We start from the raw sequence: 16,394 nt of genomic DNA, 5'->3' as shown, positions 1-16,394 counted from the left end.
CCTCTAAAAATTTGGTTACTGTATGTGTATATATCACCGAATTGGCAGGAAAAAGACGTTATAGCTTATGCGTGTTCGGAAATTTTGGTGCTAAAGCAGCACCGTGCTTATAATGCTACAATTTTTTTTTTCTTTTTTCTTTTTTCTTTTTCCAACTCAACTTAATTCCTTTTTTTTCTTTCATTTATTTTATTCAAAAGTATTTTTTTGTTATTATACAGATGATTTATATATAAATACAAAAGGATTTATAATTTTTACAAAAATATTACTCATTCTATCTTATGTAAAATGTCCACTTTAGGGTCGACAAAAGAATTTAAAAGAAGTATAATTATTAAATAATTAAAAAGTATATTAGTGAAAATAATTATGATGTACTATAAAAAAAAATTATAAATTAAAATTTATATAACTAAATAATTTAATTAAGATTAAATTTTTTTTCAAGTTTTGTTAGTTCAGTGTTCCGATTTAATTTTTTTATGCGAGTTATAGCTAATCATGTAGACAATATAAAAAATAGTACTCTCTCTGTCCCCCAAAGATGAGTCATTTTGTTAGGGACACTATATTTTAAGTAGTGTAAGTTAGTAACTTATTAATAATAAGTTATGATAATATTTTATTATATTTTATATGAGTAGTGTTGGTATTTTAGGTAGTGTAGGTTAGTAAGTTATTAATAAGTTATGATAATATTTTATTATTTTTTATATGAGTAGTGTTGCTGGTATTTTAAATATTTTTAGAATTATATCTCAGTAAAATACATGCAATATGTATATCATTTTAGAAATAATAAAATTTTATATAATACAAATAAATAAAATATATATTTATTTATTTATTATCACCATAAATTAGTTTTTATGAAAAATGAGAAGTTTTAAAGGTGGATAACAATATTTGTTAATTGAAGATAGATAAGAAATAAAAGGATTTTGAGTGGATCCTATTGGTAAAATATTAGAAATTTAATTATATTAATTTATATTCGTTAAATATATTTAAGATTGATAAATTTACCAAAAATAAAAAATGATCATCTTTTGTGAGACGTACAAAAAAGAAAAATTGGTCATAGTGGCGAGAGAGAGGGAGTACTATATTTTATGTTGAATGTTGATTTTTGCGAGAGAATAATATATATCTATCGAGAATCGTGTTGATTTTTTTTTTTGAAAAAAGAAATTCATAGATTATGAATTTTAAAATATAATCAAAGAAAAAAAAAAAAAAGAGAAGAAGGAGAAGACATTTTATATGGAATGAGAGAAGTATTTTCCTTTATACTTGCAATGGCAAAAGTATCAATATTATCTCATATACTTTTACTAAATATTAAAATTTTATTAAACAAAAAAAAAAAAAATTGAATTGGAAAGAAATGAGTAAAATATAAACTTATATTAAATCAGATGTAGGGTTAGCTACCGAACCCTATCTACTATTCAACTTTTTTTTTAGCAAAATTGTACAAAGTCTACTTGTAAATTTACGAAATTATGCAAAATTCCTCGTACTTTCAAAATTGTATTAAACTCCCTTATAGTTTTATAAACTCTGCAGATCGTCTTTATTTAACGGTGTTTGACTTACACGTGCTCAAACTGCGAATTGATTTCGAAATTTCAATTCTAAACTTCAATTTCTAAACATCTGAAATTACAAAGATATCCGATCCTTATTTTTAGTCTCAAGGAACTGTAAAACAATTTTTAGAAAAAGAGGAAAACAATTATTTCTGAGTATATTTACTATTCTGTGAGGTTAAATATAAGAAGAATGAGTATATTTGTAATTTTAAAATTTTAGAAATAAAAATTTTAAAACTCATTTGCAATTTGGATGCGTGCATGCCAAATACCGTTAAATAAAGATAACCGAAAGAGTTAGACGCAGAATTTATGACACCATGAGAGAGTCCAATTGAGTTTTAAAAATCTGAAAATTTTGGCTTAATTTCGTGAAACTATCGATAAGTTTTATACAATTTTATTTTATTTTTATTTTTACTAAGCACTAAATCATATATTTGCTCTTATTATTTATAATCGTTGTCAAGAACTAATGTATCAATTTTAATATTTTAAAATTGATAAAAAATACATTCATATTTCATTTAAAAGTGTTGTTAGGATTGAACAAGTTCATCACTGGTATGATATTGTCTATTTTATGTTGAGACGGTATGAAGTTGCTTTTTAAGTTCTCTAAAAGACATTGCTATTAGAATTATATATGAAATTTAGAAAAATGTGAATTTTGTTTTTTTTTTTTTTTTTTTCTAATTTTTCAATGTGAAATTTGAATTTGCATTTCAACAAACCTAACCACCATCATTTCAATGGTATTTTATTAATATTGATCATTTTGTATTGTCTTTATCAACAAAACGACTTGTTACCTTACGACGCCTGTGGGAACCACTACAATGTCAAGAAAAATTTCGACACAAGACATCACCATAAATTCCAAATCATCGTATCAACAAGGGATTCTCACAACCAATGTTCAATATAGGGTGTGTTTGTTCGAGGGATTTTGTAAAAAATTCACTATTTATTTTTTATTTTTTATTTTTTTTGATGACGTGGGAACCTGCAGTCGGTACCCGAAAGTGCGCACTGGATAAACTCCCGGCCGAACCTAATACCCTGCAAACCAGACCCAACGAGATAGTAACACTAGGCGAACTATGTGTGGCAGGTGACTTGAGGCGTCGGGGGTTTAAACCCAATATTTCACGGTCACAAGTCCAACCCCTACATTACCAAGCCATTCTTTACGAGATTGCATTCTTTTTATAATTAGGAGCGGGGGAGGGAAAAATTTATTTTCATTTAATATATCATATATAAAATTACTTTTTTTTTTTTATTCAAAACATCAAATCAATTATTTATTTACTATACCACAATAAAAAATTAATTTACAATTCAAAATTATAATTATTCTCAAAACACACTAAAATACCAAAACACCTCAAAATAAAATCGAACAAACCCGATGGGTGTATTTGTTTTGTAAAATGGTTTAAAAAGATATTTTATTTTATTTTACGTGAAACATAGAAAATTGTGTAGATAAAATACAAATAATAAATATATATAATATATTAAAAAAAAATTGAGGAAAATGTGTGTTTTATTTTTGGAAAAAGAACATTGCGGATATATTCAACTTATTTACTTATATTTTCATACTAGTACTTCTCTGACTATTGGATTATTATTATTATTTTTTTATTTTTTATAAAAAGAAATAAATTAATCTATTTTTTATTTAAAATATTATGTAAGAGTATAATTATTTAATTAAAGCATTACACTCAATAATTTTCTATGAAATTTTTCCTCCTTTGTTTTTTATAATTCTTCAAAAACTCATCTAAACAAACCTTTATACAGTTGAATAAACATTCGTTTAAATGTATTGTGTGTTTATTTATATTTTGAGAATAATAAAAATTTGAATTAAAATAATTATTTTGTATAATATAAATAGATATTGATATGTATTTTGAATGTAAAATTAATTTTTATATAATATAAAAATAATTTATTTTTTTTTAAACCTATTTAGAAGAAAAAATTAGTAAATAGTAAAATTTGACTTTACTCATAATTTAAATTAGCACAATATTAGATTATGCATTGAATTTTACATAAAAAGATTATATTATTAAAATACATATTGTGCACATGCAATGTATGAATGTAAGTTTATTTAACTATTAACTTTAGTAATGAACTTGTTATTATTAAATAAATTAATTAAGTGGTATCGCTTAAGGTATTTGTGCTTTGAATTTTAGTATTTTTTAAACGTGAAATAGTTGATAAATATAATATTTTATTTATATATAAAAAAATAGGTTGGATACTTGGATTTGATATTTTAAAAGAAAATTTTAATTAAAATTGAATGATTGGAAAAAAAAAAAAAAACTGAAAAAATCATGCATACATGTTTTTCAATATCCTCCTTTTGTCTAATTTCTATTGTCCTAAGTATATTTGCACAGTTTTTTTTTAGGTGATTGTCCTTTTGTTGTTAATTGAAAAATTTGCCTTTAATTGTATTGTAAAGATTAAAAGTAATAAATGAATTAAGGGTAGAAATATAAAATTTATGTTTAAAAAAGAAAATAGGACGATAGTTATTGGACGTAGAAAATAGAAAAATATGACATTAGTTCGTGGATGGAGGGAGTATTAATTACTAATATTAATAGTATACTACTATTTGGAATTATATCGAAGCTATTTTACTTTTGATCATTTTTTTGATTACTTAATTTTTATATATTTTTTTTATAAAAATATGTAAAATTGCTTATAACTCCCCTATGGTTTCAAAATTTAGCGTAAAATCTCCCTGTACTTTAAAAATTGCATGGTACCCCCTTATACTTTAAAAAACGTTGCATGAAACCCCACCGCCATGAAATTTTCCTCGTGTGATAAGAAGATGGTTTCCTATCTATATGTTTTGCATGACAGAGGAGGTTTTATGTAATATTTTTGAAAGTATAAGTGAGCGTCATACAATTTTTTAAAGTAAAATGGGGATTTATGCTGAGTTTCGAAACCACAAAGTGGTTTCATGCAACATTTTTTAAAATATAGGGAACGTCATGCAATTTTTAAAGTAGAGGAGGAATTTACGCTGAGTTTCAAAATTACAAGGGAGTTATGGACAATTTTACCATAGAAATATATTAATTCATCTTGTCAAATATAAATAAATAAATAAAATAAAATAAAACCAAAACTCCATTAAAACCATATCCTGGTAAACAAACTCTATTTTATTAGCGGGACAACACATATTTATTGATTTATTTATAAACCACATATATATATATATATATTATATTACCTCGTAAAGTTTATGGTTTCAATTTATTCTTAATTAATTATTTTATTTTATTTTATTTGATATAGGCACAAGTACAAGACTGAGGGTGATGCATGATCCCATCCACACATTTAATTAATTTTATAAATATTATTCCAAATGATTGGATTCTCAAAGAATGTTCTTGTGTTGTCATAATCCTCGTATATATATATATATATATATACATATATAAGTCAAATAAAATGATCCTTTCTTCTTTTTTAGTATATCTATTTCTTTTACGTACATGATAATAAATTTATTTAATTTTAGTCAGCATGCATATATATATATATAACAGCTAGTTTAAGGCATATATGATACATGATCTAATGTTCACTTTCATACTTTTTTTTTTTGGTTGGATGAATATATCATTTATATTAAAAATAATTTTTAATATAAAAATAATTTTTTGTGTTTAATAGTGTAACTTATATGAGTGAATAAAGTATATGTATTATATATATTGTAATTTTATAATATATATAGAGAATCGTGCCAACAAAAAATATATTTGGGGTGTGTTTGTTTGAGGGATTGGATTAGATTTTTACTATTTATCCCATTTTTTCTCCTAAAAACATCAAATCAAATACCTATTTTTCATTTTCTATATTATACTAAAAATCAATTTTACATTCAAAACATCACATTAACACCTATTTATATCACATCATACAACTATTCAAATTCAAAATTTTTACTATTCAAATTCCAACTCAAAATCCAAATCCCCAAACAAACACACCCTTGGTGAACAAACACTTACATTTTATATATATATATATATATATTATAGTTTATAAGTTAAATAGTATAATTCCATATAAACATTTGTGTTTTGATATTTTTAGTTTTTATTTCCACATGGAAAGTCAATGATTATTTTATTATTATTTACTCATTCGTCGTTCAAATTTATACTCATTTTTTTTGGATTGTCATAGAAAACTATTCTCATTTTTCTTTTAAGTAAAAAATTATTACTTTTTTTTCCGGCGGCTTAATCAAAAGTCTGCCATAATCAATTTAATCGTAATGTTCTCCGACCTTCTAGGAAAGGATTCGGACTATCTCGCAATATCCGAATAATTTATGAATCAAGGAAACTTAGAATATAAAACTAATACACAAGGAAGAAACTAAAACTGGAATTTAATTGATCAAAAGCTGGAAAAAATAATATTCTTGCATAAAAAAAAATATATATATATATATATATACAGAAAAATTATAGAGAAATTACGAAGAAGAAGATGACTTGATCGAATGGTGTCTGAATTCCCCCCTCCGGTATGCTTTTCTTGTTATTACTCCCTCCATCCCAGATACCATGTCCACGTTACCGTTTCTGTCCGTCCCACATACCATGTCACTTTCCTTTTTTTGAAAATGATTACACACTAATCTCATTTTAAATTTTTAATTTTAATTAAACTAATTAGTTATCTTAATTTTAATTTATAATTATTTATATTATAGGATAATTATTTTCACTAATACATTCTTAATTATTTACTACTTACCTCCCTCCTAAAATACGGTATCTACCGTGTAGCAGACACGGCATGTGGGATGGAGAGAGTATTATTTTTTGAATTTATTCGAATAAATTTTAATTCCTATCTCTTCTCCAACGTCCTTTAACCGCCATTTCCTGCTGGGCCATCTTCCAACCAAATTGGGCCCGATTTGGGCCAATTAAAGACTGGGCTGAAATGTCCTCTTTGGGCTGCATTATTGGGCCGGTCCGATTCTTTAGATGTATACAAAAGTCAATATTTACTATAAAATATTATATATATATATATATATATTACTGACACAATCTTGTTCTAATTCAAATCAAAATACTAAACAAAAAAATCCACTGCACAAATTTTATTCTAATTGGTCGTTTGAATTTTGTGACATTCTAAGAAATCATATGTATAAAGAATGTACAAAATAAATATTACAATCGAATATATTAAATGATATTATTATTCTGTGTGTTTTTTTTATTATTATCTCTGTCAATTAATAAATTTCTCATTTGTTATTTAAATATGTTCAAATAAAAAAAAAATTTATTTTTTTATAAAAATATCAAAATAATTCAACTTTTTTATTTTTCACATTACTTCTAGAATAATATGTATATTATATTAATATTTTATTATATTACATATTTATAAAATATTAATTTATTTTAATCCATATGCAAAAATCAAATGAGAAATTTACTTTCGGACGAATGAAGTACATTTCATCAAAGTTTTACTATTTACCAAAAATCTGTTTCCTAAAAATATTTATTTTTTATTTTTTATATTATATTAAAAATTAATTTTAAATTTTAAATATTACATTAACATATATTTATATTTCATCATACAATTATTCTAATTTAAAATTTTAATTATTTAACCTAAAAATAATTCAAACTCCCAAACAAACACACGTTAATGACAAAATTGAAATTCCCCAGTAGCGACCAAAATAAAAATCCACTTATTATTTATAGTCTCCATCTCTAAACAAACTGACTCTTACATTGACACTAGGGATGTGTTTGTTTATACAATTTTCTCAAATTTTTATTATTCATATATTTTTTTTAAAAAAAATAGCAAATCAAATAGTTATTTTTTATTTTTTAAATTATATTAAAATTTAAATTTACATTCAAAATTTCACATAATATAACTATTCAAATTCAAATTTTTTACTATTCAAATTTCAAATTAAAATTCAAACCCCAAACAAAAATACCATAAGAATAAATTGATTGACCAACTTATCAAAATAATCTTGTATGAATTTTTATATATACTTTTGGAAAAAAAAAAAAAAAATTGAATTGGAGTGTCTATTGATGAACCAAGATAAGTAAAGTGACCATATCCTTCTCGACAGATTTTGAGTGAATAATTTCATCATTAGATTTTCATTTGATCGGATACCATGGCTAGATGATAATCTAATCGTGTTGTCCGATTGCATAATGGATTATCGGGCATACTTCAATGTTTATTTGAAGGGTTCTCTTGAGGTCTGAAAATAAAGTCGAAATTCACTCCATTAAATCTTTTGAGCGGATGTAATTAATTTGGGACATTTGTTGGTGTAATTTTGGGGTGAATTTTTTGTCATCAAGCTTGAGTTGTAACCTTTGACATGATCGAACTTGATGAACAAATCTCTATTTGTTTTATATAAATAAATAAATAAAACATCATTTTTGTTTCCATTCAAAGTATCATTTTTACTATTTTCGTATGTTTTACTTCAAATGATCTATTTCTTATGTTAGAAAAAATAATCATATATTAATGCCAAAACATTATTAATTTTTACTTAAATTACAAATATATCTTACGCATATAACTACTCTATACATAAAATCAAAAGAAAAAAATATAAAAAATTCTTACACATTTTCACTAACTAATAAAATACTACTCCCTCCGTCCCATATCTATATATCCATTTGTTTTTTGCACGGAGTTTTAGAAATATTAGTATTATATTTGAATAAAGTAGAAATAAAGTTAAAAGGACTAAATTAACCCTATTAGTATTGTATGATATAAATGTGATGACATTTGTGTAATATATTGTATATTGGAATGATATTTGTAATGTTAGGTAGATAGTACAATTACTAAAAAAGAAAATGGATACTTTGTTATGGTACGGACCAAAATGAAAAAATGAATAAATTGTTTAGAGACGAAGGAAGTATTATTTTTTAATTTATTATAAAACATCAAAAGATCCATTTGATTTGAGACAGAAGAAGAAGGAGTATATTTCTTTTTTATATATATATATATATTTTTATTTTATAAAAAAATGATGTTTATATGATATATATTTTTATTGAGATATAGTTTTAAAACATTTAAACATATATTCTAATTTTTTTAATCATATATTAATTCTTATTTTAAAATTAAAACATCACTTCCATAAAAAACTAATAAAATAAACCACTATAATTAACTTACTAAAATTCATTACATTACCTTTAATATTGTGTTATTAATCAAACACTTCGGGTGTGTTTGTTTGAGGGTTTGAATTTTGAGTTGGGATTTGAATAGTAAAAATTTTGAATTTGAGTAGTTGTATGATGTGATATAAATAGGTGTTGATGTGATATTTTGAATGTAAAATTGATTTTTAGTATAATATAAAAAATAAAAAGTAGGTGTTTGATTTGATATTTTTGGGAAAAAAAATGAGATGAATAGTATATTTAAAATCCAATTCCCCAAACAATCGTTATGGGATGAAGTAAGTACAATATAGACACACAGTTATATACAATAATATATATACTCTATCCACTCATAAAAATTAATAATTCAATACAACATATTATTTTTATAGTACCTGTTGGGCAACACCACAAACTACAACTCACACACCACACTGATCTCCCTCTTTCACAGAATACCTACAGATCTAATCAACACAAAATGCACAGATCACAATCAATTGAACAACTGAATGAAAGATCACGAAGTCACAGTTACTCTATCATCTTGGATAGGTTTACAGACCCTTCTTTTGTGTTCTCACCAATCTGCATTCAATTCGCATATCAAATACAGAAACAAAAACAAAAAAAAACAAAAAAAACAGAAAGTAACCGTTGAAATCGTTCTAAAAAATGTTCAACCCTCTATTTCATTTATATAAACTCATATTATCTTTACAGCTCATCTCACTTGCGTCCTGGCTGTGAATCTGAGCTCAAATCCTATCAATCTCCACCTTTAGCTCATGATGAACATACTGTGATCCTCATTTTAACCGACTCAACTGGTAACTTGACCAGTCTGCCTCAACTCCACCTCGAGCTGAAGCTGCAACACCTTCCAATCATACTACACCAATCAATTTAAGGCACATCTCAAATTTTTAAGATGGAAGTGCCTTAGTGAAACTATCTGCAGGATTTACATCGGTATGAATTTTTAAAACCTTTACTTCTTCCTTTTCCACAAGGTCTCTCACAAAATACAACCTCACATCTATGTGTTTGATTTTATCATGGTAACCTTGATACTTGGCCAATTGTATCGCACTCTGACTATCGCAATGCATTGCCATACTATTTTGTCTTACTCCAAACTTAGCTAATAAACCTCTTAATCACAAGCTTTCTTTAATAGCTTCAATAAGGGCCATAAACTCTGATTCTGTAGTCGAAAGTGCAACCACATTCTGGTGAGTGGTCTTCCAATTTATTGTTGTACCATAAAGAGTGCACACATATTCAGTCAATGACTTCCTTGTATCTGGATTTGATGCATAGTCTGCATCTACAAATCCGACTAGAGGCTCTGAAATTTCTTTTGTCTTCTTGAACACTAAGCCCCTTCTGGTTCTACCCCTCACATACTTTAGCACCCACTTAACTGCTTCCCAATGAAGCTTGCTTGGGTTGATCATAAATCTGGTGATAACACTCATAGCATGAGCAAGGTCCGGCCTACAACAAACCATGGAATACATGAGACTCCCAACAACACTAGAGTATGGAATATCTGTCATATACTTGCTTTCTGACTCTGTCTTAGGCTGATGATTTGCACTTAGCTTTAAACCTTGTTAATTGGCGTTCTAACTGACTTTGACAAGTTCATATTGTATCTCAACAACATCCTCTCCAAATATGAAGTTTGAGAGAGTTTAGTGATACCCTGTACTCTGTTCCTCTGTATCTCAATTCCTAGGATTACCTTAGCTTCTCCTAAATCCTTCATACTAAACTCAGATCTTAGTATGTCTTTATAGTCCAATATTCCTTCCATGAAATTACTTGATATAAGCATATCATCCACATATAAAAGTAAAAATACAGATACCTTACTCTCATGCTTATAGTAAACACAACTATCATTGCAGCTTCTCTTGAAACCAGATAACGTGATATAGTGACAAAACCTCAAATTCCATTGTCTTGGTGATTGTTTTAACCTGTATAATGACTTCTGAAGTTTGTACATTTTCTGTTCTACATCGTTCACTTGAACCCCATCTGGAATTTGCATAAAGATTTCTTCTTTAAGGTTCCCATGTAGAAATTCCGTAGTAACATCCATTTGGTGCAATTCCCAGTCAACTATGTTACCAAAGGTAGTTGTAACCTTATAGAATAATGTTTAACTACGGGTGAAAAAATCTCAGTGTAATCCACTATTGCCTTATGTGAGAATCCTTTTGCAACTAGCCTCGCTTTATATCTCACTTGATCCGATTATTCTACACCAAACTTTTTCTTGAATAGCCACTTGCAACCAATCAGTCTTTGCCCCTTAGGTTTGTTTACAATCACCCAAGTTTGGTTCTTCAAGAGTGACTCAAGTTCCTCTTGAATTGCCACAATCCAGTTTTTCTTCTTAGTGCATGTAACAGCTTCCATGTATGTTTTTGGCTCATAATTCTCCACCTCAAGAGCAACAAATAGTGCAAAAGCCACTATATCTCCTTCTCTATACCTCAAAGGTGGGATAATCTGCCTTCTACCTCTGTCTCTTGCTAATTGGTAAGTATTTAGCTGTTGTGAAGTACTAATAGGTGTTGGTGTGTTGGTGTATCAGTTTCTTGTAATAGCTGATTTGGAACCTCTATTATAACTTCTTCATGAGTTTCTTCAGATGACTCTTCTTTTATAACTCCATCTTGTATCTTCATAGGATATATACTCTTATGGAAAGTTACATCTCTACTCACTATGAACCTTTGTTCTCTGCAAAGCCAAAGTTTATACCCTTTGACTTCTGAAGGATACCCTATGAAGACTGACTTAAGAGCCCTTGGCTCCAATTTTTCTTGCTTAACATGCACATAAGCCAGACAACCTACTGACTTTCCTTGTAGATCAAGCGGTGAAACATCTCTCGCTTGAGGGTTGGGTCTCAGATTCGATCCTGGGTGGGTGCGTGTGTGCATGTGTTGGGTGAAATTCCCGTCGGGGGTGTGAGTGGTGTGCGCGTGTGGAAAAAAAATAAAAAAAATGATCATATGATGGAGATAAAGTCTGATTCATTCTCTCCGCTATTCCGTTTTGTTGGGGAGTTCCCGGAACAATTTTATGTCTTGATATCCCCCTTGATTTACAGAATTCCAAAAACTCTTTTGAGAGGAACTCAAGTCCATTATCCGTTCTATAGTGTTTGACTTTATTCCCGGTTTTTTTTTCTACATTTGCAAGCCACTCTTTGAACCTTATGAAAGCTTCATCTTTTGTCTTTAGTAGATACACCCACAACTTCCTTGAGTAATCATCAATAAAAGTCATGAAATATTTTGCCCATCATTTTGTTAACACCTTGGATGGGCCCAAAGATCCGAGTGAATGTACTCTAGTATGCCTTCAGAAGTGTGAGTTGCCATGGGAAATGGCTTTCTTTTAGATTTCCCAAAAATACAGTCCTCACACACTTCCATTTCAGAGGATTTGCTGCCTTTTAGCTTCCCTTGTTTAATCAGCTTCATCAAACCTTTTTCCCCTATATAGCCTAGTCTTGCATGCCATATCATATTAAGATTCTTGTAGTTAGTCATATTACTTTCTGTAGTGACTGACTCCCCCAACAAGTAATATAATCCATCTTTTCTAACTCATTAAATTACAACTTCATCTCCTTGTTGTACTGAAACCTTTCTACTCTGAAATTTTATGACATATCCTTTTGACTCCAAGGACCCAAGTGATAATAAGTTCCTCTTGAGTTCATGAACATATCTCACTTTCCTTAGAGTCCTTATTTTGCCATCGTACATCCTTATTTTTTTACAGATCTAACCCCTTTAATGCTACAGGTCTAATTATTACCCAGTAAAACTGATCCTTCATCTTTAATTTTTAAATCTGAAAACCAACTCAGAACTGGTGTCATATGTAGAGAGCACCCAAAATCTAGAATCCAATCTCCCTCAGCTTGCTTAAGTGTAGTACACAATGACATTGCTAACTCATAACCTTCTTCAAGCCTTGTGTTATTAGCTTGACTCACACTATGCATCTTGTTCCTTTCTGCTGATAACCTTGCAATCGTCTCTTTCCATTTTAGGCAATTTCTCTTAAAGTGTCCCTTTTGATGGCAATGGAAGCACTTAGAGTCTGAATTCTTATCGCCAAACTGAGGTGGATTAGGCTTCTGATTCTGTTTTGTATTAAACTTTCTATTCTGGAATTTGTCAGTGCCTGACTTGTTTACGTACAAGCCTTCAACAACCACTTGGTTTAGATCTTTAGCACAAAGATTTTGTAGATCTTTTGATTTGATTGCCATATGAACCTCATCTAAGGAGATGGTTTCCCTTGTTCCATATAGGAGTGCATCAGTAATAGTTGGACCATCTGTTCTATCCGTTAGAGTTTTGCTTCTCTAGGTTCCTTTTCGTGAGATGGGGAAAGACTACTAATCGTGCACTCGATGAAAGAGCTTTACAAGCGGCATTGCCCTTCTTCACTAAAAAGCTCAAGGGACTTAGGGAGTGCTGAGATTAATAGTAGAGCTTTATCTTCTTCTTGGATTTGAACACCTACACTTTCAACACTTGTAACCAACTTGTTGAATTCTTAAAGTTGTTTGAGAATTGACTGATCTTGTGTCATTTTGAATGTAAAGTGTCTTTTCTTGGCATATAACCGATTCACAAGTGTTTTCTGGTTATATATTGACTCTAATCTTTCCCACACCCCTAGGGTTGTAGGTTCATTTAGAACTTCTCGCAAAGCTTGATCACCAAGACACAACACTATTAAGTTTCTTGCCATTTTGCTCATTAACATTGCATCTTCAACTTTCTGCTTCCCTTTATCCCCTTCAATCGACTGAATCACGGACTCTAACCCCTGTTGGGTGAGAAGAGCTAAAAAAATTTTCCTCCATAGAATGAAATATGTCCTATATGACAGTTTCTCCACATCAAATTTCATTGTAGACATGGTTGGCACAATCTGAACTCAATGACTCCACATTCTTGTTATTGTATCTTGAGTTGGGTGAGAGAAGAGTGGTTGTCTATGTGTGTGCGAGGATTCCCACAGACGGCGCCACTTGTTAGGCAACACCACAAACTACAACTCACACACTACACTAATCTCCCTCTTTCACATAATACCTACAGATCTAATCAACACAAAACGTATAGATCACAATCAATTGAACAACTGAATGAAAGATCACAAAGTCACAGTTACTCTATCATCTTGCATAGGTTTACAGACTCTTCTTTTGTATTCTCACCAATCTGCATTCAATCCGCAGATTAAATACAGAAAAAAAAAAAGAAAGTAACCGTTAAAACCATTCTCAACAACATTCAATCCTCTCTTTCATTTTTGTAAACTCATATTATTTTTACAGCTCATCTCACTTGCATCCTGGTTGTAAATCTAAGCTCAAATCCTATCAGTACCAATATAATTGTTTATATTTAATGTAAAAATGCATTCATTCAAAAACACAAAACAAACATATTCTATAAATTTGCATACACAATAAAAAGAATAAAAAAAAAGAAACTGAATAAAGAAACGAAAGAAATTAAAGTAGAACCTCTATAGTCAAACTAACATAATGTAAATTATGTGTACATGTATTATTATCTTTATCGAATTTGAAAGTATACATTTGTTTTTTCATAAAATTTAAGAAATAATAATACTTTACCTATAGTGTATATTTAAAAGTAATGTAAAGATAATTTTATTTTTATTTTTTAGTATAAAAGTAGTGATGTGATGGTAAAATATGTACATTTATATAAAAAAAAAATACTCCATCCGTCCCAATACAATAGTCTTGTTTACCATTTGTGTCCGTCCTAAAATAATAGTCTCATTTTCATAAATAATCATATTACTATAAAACTACCATTATTTTTTCATTATTATTACACAATTGTCATTACTTTTTACACTAATACACTCACAAGGGCAAAAAATTCTTTTACCCGTACTTTTTACCCATTACCAATATAATATCAATATTCTTTAAATTTTGTGCCAAACACAACCCAGACTATAGTTCTCGGACAGAAGAAGTATATAATATTTATAAAATAATTACTTTGTAATTGAATAACTAAAAATAAATATATATATATATATATTGTGAATGGACAAAATAAGTATAATTTTTAATAATAAGTATGGTATAGGGTTTGTTTGTTTAATGTTATTTTATGACGTGGAACCCAGACTATAGGCCTTGTAGCCTTGTAGCGCTCAACAGAACCATTGGAGTGAGTTTTGATTTTGTACACCCACTTGCAGCTAATAGGTTTCTTTCCAGGAGCGAGATCGACGATATCCCACGTGCCGGTCTTCTCAAGAGCCTGCAATTCCTCAGACATAGTGTCGCGCCACAAGGGATCACAGTTCGCCTCAGGAAAGGTGTTGGGTTCATGGTGAGATAAAATGACAGAAAAACAATGATAATCAAGTAGATGAGAGGGAGGACGACTTACACAGGTGGGTCACCGATCAGTGGCGGCAGGAACTGAAATTTCCGGAGGGTCGGGCACAGACTCAGGAGGCGCATGAGGGTCAGCTGATGGGGAAGGATCAACATCAGACAGGCCATCAGGAACAAGCGGGGGTTCGGGACCTGCAGGAGGAGGAGAGGAATTCAGAACAAATAACGAAGACTCTGACTCAAAGGGAATAGAAAATTTAGACTCAGGGGAAAAGAACTTATGCTCCCAAAAAGTAACATCCCGAGAGATACGTAGACGATTCGACACAGGATCCTAACATCGATAACCTTTATGTTCTATCCCGTACCCAAGAAAAAAACACAGACGGGTGCGTGGTTCTAATTTGTTACGTTCATGAGGATGAAGATGAACAAAGCTGACACAACCAAAATGATGAAGATGAGAGTAATCAGGTACCAGACGGAAGAGCCTTTCAAAAGGTGTGGTATCCTGAAATATAGATGAGGGTAAACAGTTAATATTATAAACAGCAGTAAAAGCAACCTCGCCCCATAACCGATCTGGACAACTGGCAGATAACAACATGGCTCGAACTATGTCTAAAATATGACGATGCTTGCGCTCTGCCCTACCATTTTGTTGAGATGTGTAGGGACAAGAACGCTGGACAAGAGTACCTTAGGTGGACAGAAAACTAAGAAAGGCATAATCATTATATTCGAGGGCATTGTCAGTGCGAAGAGTCTGAATAGGACATGAGAACTGATTTTGCACCATTTTAGCGAATGTAGAGTAAATGGAAACAAGTTCAGACCGCTTACGCATAAAGTAAATCCAAGTAAAGCGAGAGTAATCATCAATAAAAAGTACAAAGTAACGAAACCCAGTAAGAGTAGCAACATGAGAGGGCCCCCAAATGTCAGAATATACTAACAAAAAAGGTTTATCAGTAATAGACAAGTTATTTAAAAAAGGTTAAGCTGGTTGTTTTCCAAGTTTACAATGCAAGAAATCAAAAGACTCAAAACGAACCG

The sequence above is a fragment of the Andrographis paniculata genome, unplaced genomic scaffold (genome assembly GCF_009805555.1).
Source record: "Andrographis paniculata isolate CXL003 unplaced genomic scaffold, ASM980555v1 Contig15END, whole genome shotgun sequence".
Lineage (NCBI taxonomy): Eukaryota > Viridiplantae > Streptophyta > Magnoliopsida > Lamiales > Acanthaceae > Andrographis > Andrographis paniculata.
Note: the sequence above shows the minus strand (reverse complement) of the source record.